The sequence below is a fragment of the Scophthalmus maximus genome, chromosome 16 (genome assembly GCF_022379125.1).
Source record: "Scophthalmus maximus strain ysfricsl-2021 chromosome 16, ASM2237912v1, whole genome shotgun sequence".
NCBI lineage: Eukaryota > Metazoa > Chordata > Actinopteri > Pleuronectiformes > Scophthalmidae > Scophthalmus > Scophthalmus maximus.
In genome coordinates this window covers 1,729,617-1,746,928 of record NC_061530.1, presented here as the reverse complement: position 1 = coordinate 1,746,928, position 17,312 = coordinate 1,729,617, and positions in this window count along the sequence as shown.

The window sequence follows — 17,312 nt, the reverse complement described above, 5'->3', positions numbered from 1 at the left end:
TTAAGAGACATGCTAGCGAATGATGCTACAACTCAGTGGTTTTGGAGTCGTGGTTAGCGCGTCAGTCTCCCATACCTGAAGCTGTGGGTTCAAGGTCTGGCCAGTGCAGTAAAATAATCAACAAAGAGAGAAGCAAACTTTCTCCAAAATTGCTAACTGCTCCTTTAAAACAAGAAATCTCACCTTCGGCACTGGGACACTGATAGGCTTTCTGACATTTTATGGACAAAGTTATGATTTAATCAGACCTTTACCACCCACTGTTTCCTGCTTGGCTCTAGGAGGATAAAGCATTTGTGGACTGTTAAACATTACAAGAGTATGAACATGATCATATGTATTGATAGCTTAGATTAGGCTTGACCCCTTGGTCCCTTCGGGTTTTTGTGCAGCACAACAACCATAGCAAAACATATTATTGTCTAAAAAACTTGATAAGGTGAACTGAACACATTTACCTGTTTATACTAAGTGGCAACCCACCATTAGCTGCTAAATGTTCAACTGTTTGCCAGCTAGTGGCTAACTTTTTCTGACTACTGTTTTGGCGCTGATCAGGTTGTATGTTGTTGGTTTGTTAGAGTGTTTTTAAGTTGAAAACAGCTCTCTGTCGCTACCAAAAATGACACTCACAGCAGTGATACTGCATCAAAAAAGTAAAATGTGGGCCTGTAAATCAGATGCTAAAACAATCCTAGCTTAGAGAAACAGAGTAGGGTGATTATTATAAAACAATGAAAAAATATATATATATATATATATTGTTATAGCATCTTTAAAAATGTTTGGTGAAAAACATTCTGGCATTTCTATAGCTTTCTCCAATATATCATTTAAAAAGGGAATAAAAATCAAAAACTGTCCATTTCTTCCAATTGGGGTGGCTGCCAAACAAAGGGGGGTTGGTGTTTAAAAGGTTAATCAAAATAATAATTTATGTATCATGAAAATCAAAGTTGCAACCTTACATTAAAATCCACATTTTTTTTGCTAAGTGATACTGTAGGGTAGTGTGGCATTAAAGGTGGAAAATAAATGGGATGCCTCACAATCTATCATTATCAGCAGTGAGGTAGTGATTGTTTGGAGGTCTGATTAGACTATAAATCTTCCTCCAACACCTGCTCTGGAGAGCAAGAGGTGTTTCAGGATGGGGAGAGGGCTTGTGAGGAGAACAGAATGAGGATGTTAAGCAGGGGAGCACATAACAGGTGTGAAGGAGAGGAAGGAGGAGTGAAACTTCTTGTCTCAGATTGAATTTGTAAATAGAAATCACACCTTTTCTTCAAGCTGGAACATTTTAAGTATTATAATGTCACTTATTTTTTAAAATACGTTTCTAATCTGCCACCAGCTGTCAGTCAAACACTGCCAAAGCCTGTTGAGGACTAATATTAAGAATATGTTAATGAAAAGTTTATTGTTTGACTTATTTAAAGACGTGTTTGATCTTTGGTAACCTGAAAATCTACCCCGTATGGTAGAATGCAGATATGAGAGATCATCCACAGGTCAAGGCGGTTAAATTATTCACGAAGAGGATGTGGGAGTCTATGCTTGGTCATGTTTTTTTCCTAGGTCGCTGCGCTAGACTCTTTGGTCACAAAAATTGGGGACTTGAAATTATGGCAGATGACGCAAAAAAGAAACTGATGATAATACTGTCTAACACACATTCAGTACATACTCACATGCACACAGAAATGTTTTTATGTGTAATTGGTGGTATAGTCTTCACTCTCTCTCAGGGGAATGCTGGGAAAGTTTTGTCGCCCAAGAGCACAAAACCTAACTATGCAGAGAGGATAGCAATTGGATGTTGTCAAACAAATGGGGCAGCAAAGGAAACTGTCTTGTGTCATTGTTCTGGAGGCATTAATCTGTTACAGCTCTGCTGGGAATCAGGTGGGAATCTACTTGACCTTGTGATTCATTGGCATTCATTCCAAATTGAGCAAAGACAAGTTGATATCTTCACCCTTCATCATCCTGCCCCTGCTTCATGAAGATGCCCAGATGATAAAACAATTTCTTGTTTGTATCTGCTGCTCAGTTTGGAGATGAGCACATCACATCCGCCTTATCTTCTCGTCTCGCCCTCATTCTCTATCTGTTTTATTAAACTGAAGCCTGGGTCCAAGAAAAATCTTAAATATGCCTTTAGTCATGCTAACATGAGGATGTTTGGAAACTTTTCACCACAAGTTGTGGTGACCTCTGGGTTTGCACGCTGCCATGGGTCAGCCAACAATAAAACGGAAGCAACAAGTAAAATAATCAGTCTCTTTCCTGAGAACATCCATAGTGCTGTAGTTTCACTCAGGCGACGTAGAAGATTCTGAAACACAAAGTTTTTATGTCAACAATATTGTGTTGGGTTTCTTGTCAAATGTCAGCTTATTGTTATTTTAGCTTCACGAATCATTATCCTATTTAAAATGTCTTATGTAAGATATTTCACTTCGTAACAAATCACTTTTCTTTAAATTATATTTGAGGTCTCCTTTTATTTATAACTTATCTTGGTTTTGGTCAGAGCTTGAGGTTTGAGAACACCGCAACAAGGGCAATGAATAGTCAAATGATCAGACAGGCTTAAACTGAAGTTCTGGCTGAAGTTTAGATGACAAGATTGATATAACTCTCGTATCTGTCTGCTAAATAAAAAGCTAGCATCCTGTTAGCATGAAGAGTGAACAAGTAGAACAACTATATCACAATATGAGATATGGCTTGTGATGGCAAGTTTCATACCTTCGAACAGAGCCACTATGCGTAGCTTAATTTTTAACATAAAGACACGAGAGATTGGTATTAAACTACTCATCTAACTTAAACGTCAAACATACCAAGCTGGCAGTTTAGCCTGATTATCTAAATCACTTGATTTGAATGACATGTCAGTTATAATTTACTCACAGCCCACAAAGACTGTGTGCGCATAATCATGGCAAGCAGTCTGTCAAAGATGAACCAGGACATAGAATAGAATAGAATATCAGCTTGAAATCTGTGATCACTGAGGTCATTTTGGGCTAGGTTTTTATTTTCTCTGTTGAATAAGTTTAACCTGGGAGGTTGTTTAAAGGCTGTATAACTGTGTGACATGTGTCTGACTTCATTCATTGTGTATTGTAGAATTAATCTTGTATTTTAACAAATAAAAATAAAAATTTCAACCAGAATTTTTTTGTAACTGCTGTACACACCTACACAAAATCCCGCCTTGCCCTCCAGGTGACATTCACTTACTTTTTCACTGTGCTCCCACTTCTTTACCCCAGCACCACATGGAGAAAGAACCTATTAATAGAACGTCTTGATTGGCTGATTGATGAATCACCATTAGTAAGCGGGGCAAAGGGAAAACCCAGGTTTCCTCAGTGAAACGAATCGGGGGGTCAGCCACACGAGAGAGAGAGCAGACTCTTTCATCTCTTCACTTTTACTGGCCCGGCCCTAATCCTCCCCACTGGCAAGCAGCACATTGTCCTGACGGAGGCTAATTGAGACCTGTGTTTATCATTTTTATGACTTTATCCATGAAGACAGAAGTATGGTGCGCTTCCTGTTCTCCAGGTTCCTTGACAGAACAGTCGCATTATTAGGGTCAACCTCAGCTCCCATCTCGCCATGGCATTGTTTCCAGTGGTGCAATGACCATTCCCAAACTGATAAGAATTGTCTATTTTTGGTCTTTCTTTTCTTTTGTTCTTGACATAAATACAACTTTGTATTTAAAGAGAACAAAACAGATTTGCAAACATCAAACATCAAAAAATGAACTGCAGCTATATATTGAACCATCTTTTTAATTGTTTATGTCATCAAAGGGTTGGATTTATACTCCTAATCAATAATCAGTCCACCTCTTTGCCAACAAACCAAACCGTCATTTTTTCTCACTTTTAGCGCCAACTTACTGTAGGCTTTGTTTGGTAAAACAAGGACATGCTTCATAAGAATTGGTGTGAAAACAAATGATATATTACATTCAAGCTGCATTATTGTTTTCCTGACAGCCACCAGCCACATAAATGCTCTCCACAACTTGACCTACGTTTGACCCCTCCTTCCAAAGAAGTCCCTCAATCCATCTGATCTGTTTTGCAGTGATGCGTTGATGCAGGATGAAGAGATTACACTTTCTCTCCCAAATAAATGGAAATCAGAATATCTAGACTCCAAAAACTGTATTTGATGCCTTCAAGGTGAAAGCTGAGTTAATTACTAATCAGACTGTCCAGGCTAGAATTTTTGAAACAAGGGGAGAGACAGAGAAGTCTTTGTAAATGACAGTGAGGGTGTGAATTGATTCCTCAGTTGCTCAAACACTACGGATCCTTTCATGTGTGGCCTTTGCCTTGTTGCAGCGCTAAAGTGTCACAGTAGAACAAAACTCAGATACCCGCAAGGGTGTTAACAGGACGCCATGTCGGCCCAGGACGGCCAGTGTCGATCAATAATAGAGTGTGTGATCAGTGGCATTGCACCCAGCAAGAATCCGGATCAATAGAGGTAAGCAAGGCAGCTGCAGAGAGAAAAAAAGATAAGAAAAGATCATGAAACGTATCCTGAGCCACGATGGAAAAAAAACTTGCAGAGAAATAATGCACCGCTCTTTCTGGAGATTACAGAACAAATGATCTAAAACTGATTTCTGTGACTTCCTCATAGATGCAACAACTTCTCCTTTATTGACCTGAAGTTAAAAGCTCCTTAAAACGATTTTTGCACATCAACTTTGATCTTTAAACTGCCTAATAATGATGTAACGCTTCATAGTCAGTTACACACATATGACGGACAGAAACATGAGCTTTGAATCAAGTTTGGTGCACTTACTTTAGAAAAGACAATGCTCTGCAGACCCTAAAGTGAGAGAACTGACTGAGGAATGCACTTTGTGTTGTTTTCACACAGCTGTGGTTTTATGGAGGAAATGCAATGAGTGTGTGAGTGCTTCCTCCAAAGGTTGTTCCCTTTACACTAACACTGATCAGAAACAAGTAGCACTGATAGGAAAAAACGCCCCAACTTTATTCTGAATTACACATGTTTTCTGTCAAATCTTTAGTTCAGAATGAAAAACAAAACAACCATCAAGGCTCCCCTTACTGTCCCATCAAGTTAACAAAAATGCAAGGCAGATGTTGGCAGTATCACGTTGATGGTGGTGTGGGGTGGAATGAAAATCAATCTCAGGTGTGAAATATTTGCTGTCACCTTTTTTAAATTTTCTTTGTGAGAATTAAAGTGAGCACTAAAATACACCATTACGATGAAACCTTCTGGCTGTTCTGACTACAATACAAAACGTATCACGGTGAAATGTACTCCATGAGATTATTTTATCAATACATTATCTCACATATCTGTCCTATCTTTCACTTCAAGGAGTTCCTGTGTTTGACTGAACCTCTCTGTGTCCGAGTTCACCTGATGGAGATAATCTCCTCAGTTCATTTACACACAATGGTCTGGATCATCAATATCTTACCTGCGATTGTAATTTACCAAAGCCTTCCCTGCAGCATATAGTTCAACATATTGAGAAATATGGTTCTTCATTTTCTTTCAGATATTTAGATAAAAATATTTCTACCACTATTATGTCTGCAAAGTGGAGCTACTGTATGCAGCTATTTAGCACAGCTTACAATACAGACTGGAAACAATGGGTTTTTCCATTAACACATATCACTTACAGTATCTCATCACAAACTGCAATATAAAAAGAATTGGGGTTTGCCAAGAAAACCACAATTTGAAATTACAACATATTGTCAGTTTGTGTACAAATGAAACAAAAAAGATGTAACATAGTCAATATACTACTGAACTACTGATTAGAATAATTTGAGATTTACTCATTTACTCAATTTTGATCCCAAACTGGGAAATGTTCACATTGAACAAAGCCAATCTTGCCGTTTCATTTTGTTTAGTCTTTCACCTACTACTCCTCTCCTCTAGTTCCATTAGCACACAGGCATAAGAGTAGTATCAATCTTCTCAAAAATATTGAATTGCTTACGCTTTAAAAACTTGGCATGATACATACAATTATTGGAACAAATCTGATTTTGATTTATTTTTAAGCTTCCAATCACATTCCAGCAAACAGTGTCAGATGGTCAGCATCCCTCCTGTGATTATCCCTATATGATAACATGGGAAAAGTTGATATCAGGAATCTTGGGAAAGTCCCCCCCTGATAGCATCACTAAATGCATCCACACAAAAGCCTGCTACCTACGTTGACATGCTGCAGTGTGTGAAACAATGGAGGCCCAAGAGAACCCTAACCACAGCTGAAAAATGGCAAACAGATATTCTGATCAATGCCCGTTGTGCAGACTCTGAACTTTGCAGTAACCTGTTGCATTCTGTGCAGCAGCAGGTTCAGCTCTTTTGGCTCGTTACCACCTAAAACATGCGTTATCACTGCAGGCTGTTGAACATAGGGCCTTATCAGATGGCCTTATGGCCTTACAATAACATCGGCTCTATCATGCCTTAGCAGACCCGTATCTGGCTGCAGTGTCATAAAACAACAATAAATACAACCTGCACATGGTTGTACTCAAGATGCTCCTATTAACTGGGATGGAATCTTATTAAGTCTACCAAAAAAACAATTTAATGGGTAAAAGAGATGGTATGGTAATTTATATTTGTTGTATTATGGTGGCAAAATGAGAAACTCAGAATACGTCTTATTACTTAAAGATGTAATAACAGACAAAAGCCCACTGCTTGATATCGACATCATGTGTGGCCTGTTTGATTGCGGGAAGCAGGTGTATGTTAGTGTGGCCTTTCAGACCAAATCTAGTAAGTGAGTAACTTGGGCCGTGACTCTATAAGTTTTACCACAAACCCTCACAGCCTTGGCCTCACGCGATCTCTTGGTGCTGCATTATGAGGCTCAGATTTACAGAGTAAATCAAAGCAGAAGATTTCCTTAGCTCAGAGGAAAACCCCTCAGAGAAGAATGAGTTGATAATGTCCAACTGTGCCAACGGCTTCCTCTCAGATAAATAAATACATAAATAAAAACACGCCTGGCCACTTCAGATTTATTGTTCCTATGTAGGCTGTGAATTAGTAGTCATATTGTTTATAATAAATAAGTCCATTAACAGATTTGGCCCAGGTGGGTGACACACACACACACACACACACACACACACTCACTCACACAGGCACATAGACAACAGTGGGGGCAGAATAATTCCATTTAAGGCCAAGGAAAAGAGAGACTACAGAGGTTAGTGTTGGTTTGACTGGGCTGAGACCATGTCACGTTTTCTGGAGTGATAAGAGCCGCAGCAGGAAGCTGTGAGAGGGCAGGAAGGGAGAGAGCTTAGGTCTGGAAGGAGAGAGCGAAGCTGTGGAGACAGGGGAGGAGGGCAAAAAAGATGTAGAGCAGGAGAGCAGAACAGAAAATCTGAGAAAATGCACCAAATATTAAATATATGGAGGTTCATGCTCTCTGCACACATCACTGTGTTTCATGTATGCAAGGCAGGTGGGAGGAGGGGGCGGGAGGCTCTGCTGGGAAATACAGAGGGAACCTGGGGTCCAGGAGGAAGTGAGGAAGTGAGTAGATGACTAGATTTGGTCTGAAAGGCCACACTAACATACACCTGCTTCCCGCAATCAAACAGGCCACACAATGATGTCGATATCAAGCAGTGGGCTTTTGTCTGTTAGCTGCAGATCCAGCGAATCTGCACGCACCAAAAAGTCATATTTGAAAATGAAACGTAAGTTAAAAGCAAGGGGATCTCAGGGTTTCTCAAACTGAATTGTGCATGCGCGGCGTGCAGTATGTCTTATGTGCATCTTTCAGAATGCACCACATTTCTTTTTTTATGCCTCTTGTTTTGTGTTTTTGCTGTTTTCTCATATATATACATATATATATATATATGTATATATATATATATATTTCCCCTTAATGCAACTTTTTAGATGCAAGACCTCTAAAAATGTGTTAATTTCTTGCCTATGTTTTCAACTAAATTTTTTATATTCATGAAAAAACAAAAGAAAAAGAGAAAAATCCGACTTTCGTTAGATATGTCATTATAAATAAGATGGATAGAGGCATTTCATTGACTGTCAGTTCAAATGGGAGCTCAACTGTAAATATAAAACAGTCTGGTTTAAAACAATTGTTTGTGACTGAGCTCCGGGTTGCCTTTCAACATTTGAGAACTCCCCCTTTTTAATCAATCTGTTCATCTAAAAAGGATTTCTCTATTTTGAGATTTTAATCCAGTGTCTGAGTTAATCTCTGAAACTCAGGGATTGGAGGAGGGGACAGATGAGGCATCAAAGCCACTCAACTTCAGCCCTGCTCTCACAATTACACCCACCAGGCATCAAGGCAACCAATAAATCACACTCATAATTCCTCTTGGAAAATTAATTTTTTGAGGCTCGGGGATCGTTCATGTAGGTCAGATAGTCAATGCTGGTTTTGGTAATTTTCCAGTAATTTTTCAGTCAGAACAAAACATGAGAAGACACAAATGTAAATGGTGGTCAAGCCACTGTCATTTTGTCTTTGAAAACTAAATATCAAATGCAAATGCAAATGTGAGGTTGGAGCTTCAGTCCATACCAGTGGAGGAAATGTGTACATGTGCAGTATTATCAAGACAGACCTGCAGTGTTGCTTCACTGATGTGTTTTACAGATGGTTTATGAACTCTGTCCTATTTGGACAGACAGAACAACAGTTAGAGCCCTCTGCTGGAGGTCAAAGGTATTACTCATAAACCCAAAAGGCTTTCTGCTCAACATCTCACAGTCTCAAACAATTTGCACTAAAAATGTCTTTGTGACTTCAAGTATTTAAAACAGAGACTCAAGAATATTTTTGTTGTATTCATCATGTTGATTTCTGATGCACAATTATGCATATATATATATATATATATATATATATATATATATATATATATATATATATATATATATGTATATATATATATATATATATATATATATAATGCAATATTCAGTATGAAAAGTGTGAAAGTAGTTTAAAACAAGATAATGTTCCAACCCAGTTATTTTACAATGTCACATATGTACCCAAATCTTATTTTCCAAGGGTTGCTATTAAAATAAGCAGCATTTTCAATATGGATGAAGAGGTCTACTGGGTGTTTGAAATGAAATCTGGTTGAATCCTCTCCTATTCTTCAGAAATGAAGAGAAATATGTCCCGTTAGACAGACCAGGATTCTGGCTTTGAGAGTAGAAGCCATTTTATTTTGAGAATGTCATCTTGCACGAATAGGAGCTTGTTAACGTGTTTTAACAAGAAATATGATGCAGAAGGGGGAAAAATCTTCTTTGAAATGGCATTTTCTAAATATTACCCAGGACAGAGCCAGATAGTCTGGCCTCTACTTGCCCTCTGAAGTCTTTATTGGAGGTCTATTACTGTAAAGCTGCTATCGGCGATTAGAAGGGGGGTTGTCCCTGGCTGCCACTAAGCAGTAAATAAATATGAGCCTATTGTATTCTTGTAGCCTCACTGTCCTTGCTCTCCCATGCTGAGTAAACGCTCACATACAATGGGAGGCCGGACTGCCTTGTCATTCCTGATCCCTCCAGATTGCTCTTATAGGTCATCTGCCTGGGAAAGTGGCATCGGAGGAAAGAAGAAGCAATGAAAAGAGGATCTGATATCAGAATATTATACAGTGTGTCATGCCATAAGTGAGGTTGTTCTGAAAGAATTCTCACTTTCTCTGCTACTATAACTATAACTATAACATGATCGAAAGCTATCGACTTCATCTTGTCGATAGTGGCGATGCAAAGTAACCAAGTACATTTTCTCAAGCACAGTTTTGACGTACTTGTACTTTACTTGAATATTTTCATTTTTCTGATACTTTATACTTCACTAGTTCACAGGGAAAATGTTGTCATTTATACTCCACCACATTCACCTGAAAGCTGGAATTTGTGGCTACTTTGAAAAAGCTATGAGTCATAACATTTTTTATTTTACAGAAAAAAGTAAAAAAAAATAAGGTTCTTCCTGTTTTAACTGAAGTTAACACATTTCATGAAATTTATGATAATAATAACAACAATAAAATTGAATATGGTTAGTCCTTATTCTGTTTCTTTTCAACAGTCTCATTCTTGTTAGTATTAGAAAATTCTTTAAAAAGTTTTTTTCTATAGAAAATACTACCAAATACTGACATCTGTATTGACTTGCAGCTTTGATTTAATTTTTAAAGAATTTGCCCTTTTTTGAGGCTCAAAAAATAATTAATAATTTCTCAAGACAGTTTCTTTGCAGTGCAAATCATAACATGACTGTATGTATGTATATATAATATAAAGCATGACAGAGGTAATTCTGCATTATGGTGATAATACTTGTTTACTTGAATCTGCCTGTGGAAAGATTAAAGTAAGAAATTGAAAGCTGTGAAGAGCTTTGGCCACCTCAGCCTGCCTAGTGGAGCTTCCTCTCCAGTTTCTCCACAGGAAGAGTGCTGACAGGGCTGCAAGGACTCATAGTTCCTTGCATGGAAGTAGAAGCGAGGCCTTGATTGAGGAGGGGTGCGCACTGTAGTCCCCCTGGGACAGCATTATTCAGACCCCACGGGCCAGGGCATGAGGCTGCCATTACCAGGTACAGGCGTGAGCTGCCATCCTGTAATCACCGATGACATAAATGAAGTAGTTTTCCAGATCGGTTTTCCTGTCCCTCCAGCTGCGAGTGGGGCAAACAGCACAGGAAGAATAACACAAGTTGCAGCCAGGCTCAGGGAATGTGGCCTTTACAAAACACAGCACAAATAAAAAAGTTAAAAGGCACACTGCTCTCCTCCTGAAAGAGTGAGGGAAGTGAGGCTACGTCCTGAGAGAAGGTCTAACCTTCCTCAACACTCCCACAGACTCAACAATAACCTGCCAGTCAAACCAGATGCTGTTTACTCGGAGTTACCTGCCAGAACTGGGCCTGAAATCAAGGCCACTTTTCTGACATGTTGGGCTTGTGTGTATTTTCTCTGGGATTTATCTTGATCACAGCTATTTTGGTGTGTTGAATAGGCCTTTTCCTGGTTATCTTAATATCTGGAAGGAAAGATAAAGCAGTGGTATGTTGTGGAAACTGTGAAATTATTCGCAAACAGTTATGGGATTAGTGAGGGTCCTGCCCATGAAGACAAAATGTTAGATTCAGTCCACTGTAACCAACATATCAGTGCATTGTAACCAAAGTGATTTCATAGCAGCAGCTTAGCACACAATGCATCAGGTGCTGCCAGCTTGCTGCATGCACACAGTGCCCCACCTGCTGAGAGGCCTAGTGTGCTGCTAGGCTTTGACCCTACTAACGCTACATCCATACTACTCAATCAGCAGAGGTGTTACAGGCACCACGTCAACACAAACTAACAGGTGGCCGCTGACAAGGCAGAGGAAGGTGGTAGAAGAGACTGAAGAAATAGATGGAGTAAGGCTTTAATTCAGTGATACTGGTGTTGGCATCGTATCGAAATGCTATGTAGATGCATACAAACATGCACATGCTCACATTCCATGTTAACTTAAATTATTGCATACTGATCAGTGTGCTTTTTGCATGAATATTAAGCAGATTCTTTTTATTTCAAATGCTCAACGACCCCTGGCAAGCCGTCTTTAGCATACACACAAAAGCATACATATATAGAAGCACAATATGACTTACAGACTTGACACATAATTCCCTAAACCTGCATCTAACAGCCACAAAATCATACTCATTTCACAATGGACTCTTCGTGAAAACACCACTCCTGAACAGAGATGGTACACATAAGGCTGGTATTTGTAGCTTTTCCATCTGTCTGCAGTCAAGGACCCACTGTTTCAGAAATTACCTTGAATTTTAAGCTCCGAATCTGCCTTTGTTAAGAATGTAAACTTCATATATGCTGTGTAAGAACAAAAAGTTTGGTAGGAGGAATGAGATTGCACACTCCAATGAAATGTTGTTCCAATAAAAAGGGCCTGATAACAGTAATGAAAACTACAAATGCACATTGATATAACATGAAATACGATCACATCCTGAAATAGCTATAGGTGCATCTCAGTACTAAATCCAGAATGATCATGTAATCAGCATACTGGTCATTCTCATCACACTCAAAGACGCACACAATGCAGATCAAATCATGAACATATTCATAGACGCATCAGGAGACAGAGGAGCAAGGTGTGTTTTTATCCCATTTAAATTACACATCAAATCCTGATGAAGGTGTGTGAAGTAAATATCATCTATTTTACGTATATATTAATATATATATGAATAACAACAGCCCAGACACAAACACACTGACTTCCGGCCAGTTTGAGGATCAAGTTTGCGTTAATCATCCTCTGAGTGTTTGTTGATGGTCTCTTTGCCAAGAGACTTTGATGGAGTATTGTATCTTCCCAGCAGGTCACGGGGACACACCCAGCCACTCCATTCTCTCCAGCGTGTCTGTCGGACCCTGTTACAGTAATCATCTGTCTGGCGGTCACCGTCTGTCTGTCTCTTGGCTGGAAACATGGCTGGGGTCATAATATCCACAGAGGGTTGTTCTATGTGGCCTCCTGCACACCCCAGTGAAACCTCTTCCTCCTCATTTGTTTCTTAAATTCATGAAAGGACTAGCTCACACAAACTACTATTAAACATTAATACGTTTACATGTATACCTTTTGAGGCTGAACATTTTTCGTTCTGTACCTACAAACAAAGTGTGTTTTTTCACTTTTCATATCCAACATGAAATATTGCATTTCTAAGGGGAAAAAAAACATTAATTAGATCATTTTAATGGGGGATTAATGGAATACTGTCTTTTAGTGTAATTAATGTTAGCATCCGTTTATGCATATTTATGTTTTTATCATAGACTGTATATAAAAATGGACGTTGTCTCCACTGGTTGCAAAAAGAAGTCAGTCTCTACAAAAGTCGATGAGAAAATTACTCTACTTCAGATTGATTCATAACATCAGTAAACATTTTCCTGAGGAGATTATGGTCTCAATCTTTAGTTTTAAGTCTTCTCCAATACAACATGATGTTCCTTTTTTTAAATTATGATCTATTTGAGAGTAAAATAGACGATAAAGCACAGTATGCATTGAAGCGTGGATACAGCGTGATTGACAGCTGGAACTATCCAATGGTGCAGGTGTAGGTGGACGTGCAGTCAATAAACTCTCAATCAGGCCACACCCCCTGCCCCTCCAAATATGGTTACTTCTGGTTTAAAAAAACAAGATGGCACTGACCAAAATATTAAACTCTGGGTTTCAGAACAGAGTTACAGATTACAGCTAGGGGGAAAATATTGTGGAAAAAAATTATTTTAGCTAGTTCCAAAAAGCCATATTCAAGTCTTAAAGTTGAAAATGACAGAATCTTAAAGTGGAAATAGACAACTTTTTGGCTCAAACTTGTCATTACGATATAAAAAATGATTGCACCGTATAATTTGATAGAAAAACAACACTGACACTTAAGCAGGCGAAGAAGAAGGAGAGTGATAGAAATAAATAAAAGAAGAGTGAACCTCGAATGGGCATTCATTCTGTGGAGAGAGCTCCGGAACTTGAGAGGCTTAAAAAACTGTCCTGACCGGCTTCTTGCTACTGCCAAACAATAATAGCACCTGGAACAATTAAGGGGCACACAAGTTGTCTGTTGTTATTTTTACAAATATATAGCTATTACTGCATGTTACCTTAAAAAAAACATATCACTGCAATTTTTGTAGAAATTAGTTTCAATGCAAACTGTTTATAGAAATATATGTGGATTATTCAGTGTAATTCAGAGTTTATGGAAAGATAATGAGGGAGATATTTGTGTCCTCCTTTTTTTCCACAAAATTTCATTCAGGATGCAACTCTTGAATGTATTACATAACTATCCCATTTTTGCTTGCTCATACTCTGTCTATCTTTTGGTGGAGCGCAATGCATTGTTGTATCACTAATACGTAAACATTTTGTTTGAAATGTTGTTTGTAATGTTTAACTCTGAAAACTTGTCAAAGACAAATTACCACTATAGTGAACAATAAAGTAGTAAATGGCTTTTATTTATAGAGTGCTTTTCTACTCTTATTGACCAATCAAAGTGCTTTACAGGACAAGTCACATTCACCCATACAGCACCGCTATTTACCACGCTTTTTCTGCCACATTCACACACATTTATAGACTGCTGGAAGAGCTGTCAGAGGCAAATTAGGGTACTGGGATTGAACCACCGACCTTCGGGTTGATCGACGACCGACTCTACCTCCCGAGTCACAGCCAAGTTGTTTGATGTTGTGTTATCCTTAAGCTATAGTCTGTGTGAAGTGGGTGTCTTGACATTATCTGAAAGTGACAACAATGTTGAAGATGCAAACCTGTGAGACATACAGGTGAAAAGCTGCTGAAACTCCAGTGTGGGTCTGGTCTGATGAGGTTATAGTAATCTGATAGTCCCATTTAGTGTTTGATTAGACTGACTTATAATTAAGTGACCAGTGACCAATTAAGTTTAATTCCACATTTAATTCCAATACCAGTTTGTCTCTTAAGGTATCTTCCTGTTTAAGTTCCCTACTCAGCTCCAGAAAGTGCAGACGTCCCTGCAGGATAATACACGCATGAGCACTCTCTATAGACAGCAGCCGTTGGTTTACCCAAACTTCTCTCAGGACAGGTAACTATCATTGATCCTCATGAGGTTAGACAAGACAAACATCATTATGGCTCACAAAATCTCAAGAATGCAACAAGTCAGTGAAAGCAAGTCTATTTTCAGTTTCAATAAACTTGAGTCTATATTGGACATTCAAAGTTGTCATGTTTATATATTTAATCTCTAACAAAGAATGTATTTTGTGGTTGAGGAACCACCATCTCTTGCATGTGTGACGTGTTGACATTCCTCACATTTTTCACCACTGATAAGATCAAATATTTCTCTGTGAGAAAAATTCTGTCATGAGCATCAACTATTGGAATATTTGAATACAAGAATAACTCTAGATGGAGATCATATAACTGTTTGGTGGATGTTCAAAAGCTTTGAAATGCACATTTTTGTTGCAGTCATTGAAATAACTGATTTGTTCAGGAGTAATGCAAAATAAAAAGCTGTTAAAGGAGGCGATTGTGTACGTTTTGAGATGCAACACAAATTTCGGAAGAGCTTTCTGATTATAAAGTGTAATCTTATCTTATGGGGCTTATAATTCATGTTTAAATTTAGCAACATATCACTGGTTAACCCTTTAAGAAGGAAATCACTTTCCTGTTTTCCTTCCAGTTTCACCTCTTCCACATTCAATTTTAGTTGTTTTGTATTATTTAATAAACCAGAATCCTGTTAAAAACATAACTTTGTAAATATTTGAATATACATTTATAACTGCAACAGAGATATCTGAATTGTCCACCTGCCATTTCCTCCACTGTTTATTGTTGATGATATTTTCACCTGAAACACTGATATCATCCAGTTGTTTTTCCTTCAGGAAGTTCCTGTGACTGCTCATTAACTGTTGCTTCGGGGCCAAAAATTGAGGAAAACAAACCTTTAAGTTCAAGTTAATAAGAATCAGAGACTATGTTTTGCTGTCATTATATTTTCCCATTTTGCACAAAATATTTTTTTAAAGCACATTCTGCATTTCACAGTGCAGTGTGTTTTGTAACACTGTCTTGGGAGTTGAACTGACGTCAGATTTCATCCGCTCTTTCAGGTGGCATTGGGTTGCAGCAGGTCTTCACTTTCATGATCAGCTCTTCTGCCCTCTCCTCTAAAGCAAAGCCATCCTTCCCTCCGTAGCTGTGTACATCCATTTCCATCCAGCAATTAAGATCTGATTTCCATCACTGACTCACAACATTATCCTCTGCAGACTGACTCATATATAAAGGATGCTTACTGTTTGGTGGAGCACATGTTAAGTTGTGATATCTTGCTGAATACTTACCTCTACTTAACCTGATAGGTTCGTCTCTGGCACTCGCATGCAGTGTGTACTGAGATTTATAGAATGTTATATTTGTATTTAGTGTCTTTAGAGTGTTTAGTGGACATAATTTGGTAAATGCATTATTTCTAAATACATAGTAAAGATGTCAATTATTGGTAAAAGCTGTGTACAATATTTTACAAAAGCTGAAAATGCCATGGAGTACAGTATTTTATTATTCTAAATTGTTATCAGTATGACTGAACTAACGTTATGCATCCGTACATTTTAATTAGATAACTCCATGACAGTACTTACAATATTGGTGAAAAAACATTACTGACAAAGATGGCACAGCGTATTATATGACATTTTGTTATCAGTATATGACGATTCATTTTTTTTTCAGAAAATGTAGAAATGATTTACTCTTTGGATTTTATATATCACCATTGTCCATAAAATTACATTTGTAAATAAAAAATGTTTTAAAAAAAATCTTCACGGATGTATGCAGGTGTATGCACATTTAGGCAGTTTAATTTGGCTGTGAGTGGAGATCTGTCATTGCTTTTAAAACTAATGATTGTTTTTTGGAACTAAAAAAAGAAAACTAGAGAGCTCACATAATAAATAAATAGATTGAAATAAATGTACTAATAATTTAGAGTAATTTTGTCATTGCTTTTCTCTGAGATGGATCTGTAAAGAGTTTAGTCCTTGCAGCACCTGACAAGTTGCAGGGTCCCAGTTCAAAGTTCAACCTGAAAGTTCTGACACCAAAAACTTGGGGCACGGAAGTAAACATTTTTTGAAATGGATAAACACTTGGCAGGCAAAGTTGAATGAGTTTGGAGATATGTCGATTTTAGGAATATTTTTAGAGCCTTTGTGAAATGTTTTAAAATGAAACAGGAAGTTGGGAAGTTTGTCCCTGACGCCCACCTTACTTTCCTGTGTGAGCCAAGAAAGACGTGGATTAAACGGTGGGTTAACAGTTTGGCTTCTGTCAAAGGGTGGTTAGTATAGCTCCAATACTGCTTAATATAACACATATTTAAAACCATGTGCAGGGGAGCTTAAAGCAGCAATCCACCAATTGAACACATCGAGATGAGTTTATTTGTCATGAGGGTTGACCCTGTGAAAACAGTGTGCAACATTTTACCAGTGGACTACAGAAGAAACACCTGAAGCCAGAGGGTAACATTTTACTTTATACATGAACAGAACTTATTTTACATTATTAACCCTGTTTTACTATATTGTCATTCATTATCTGTTCTAATCTGA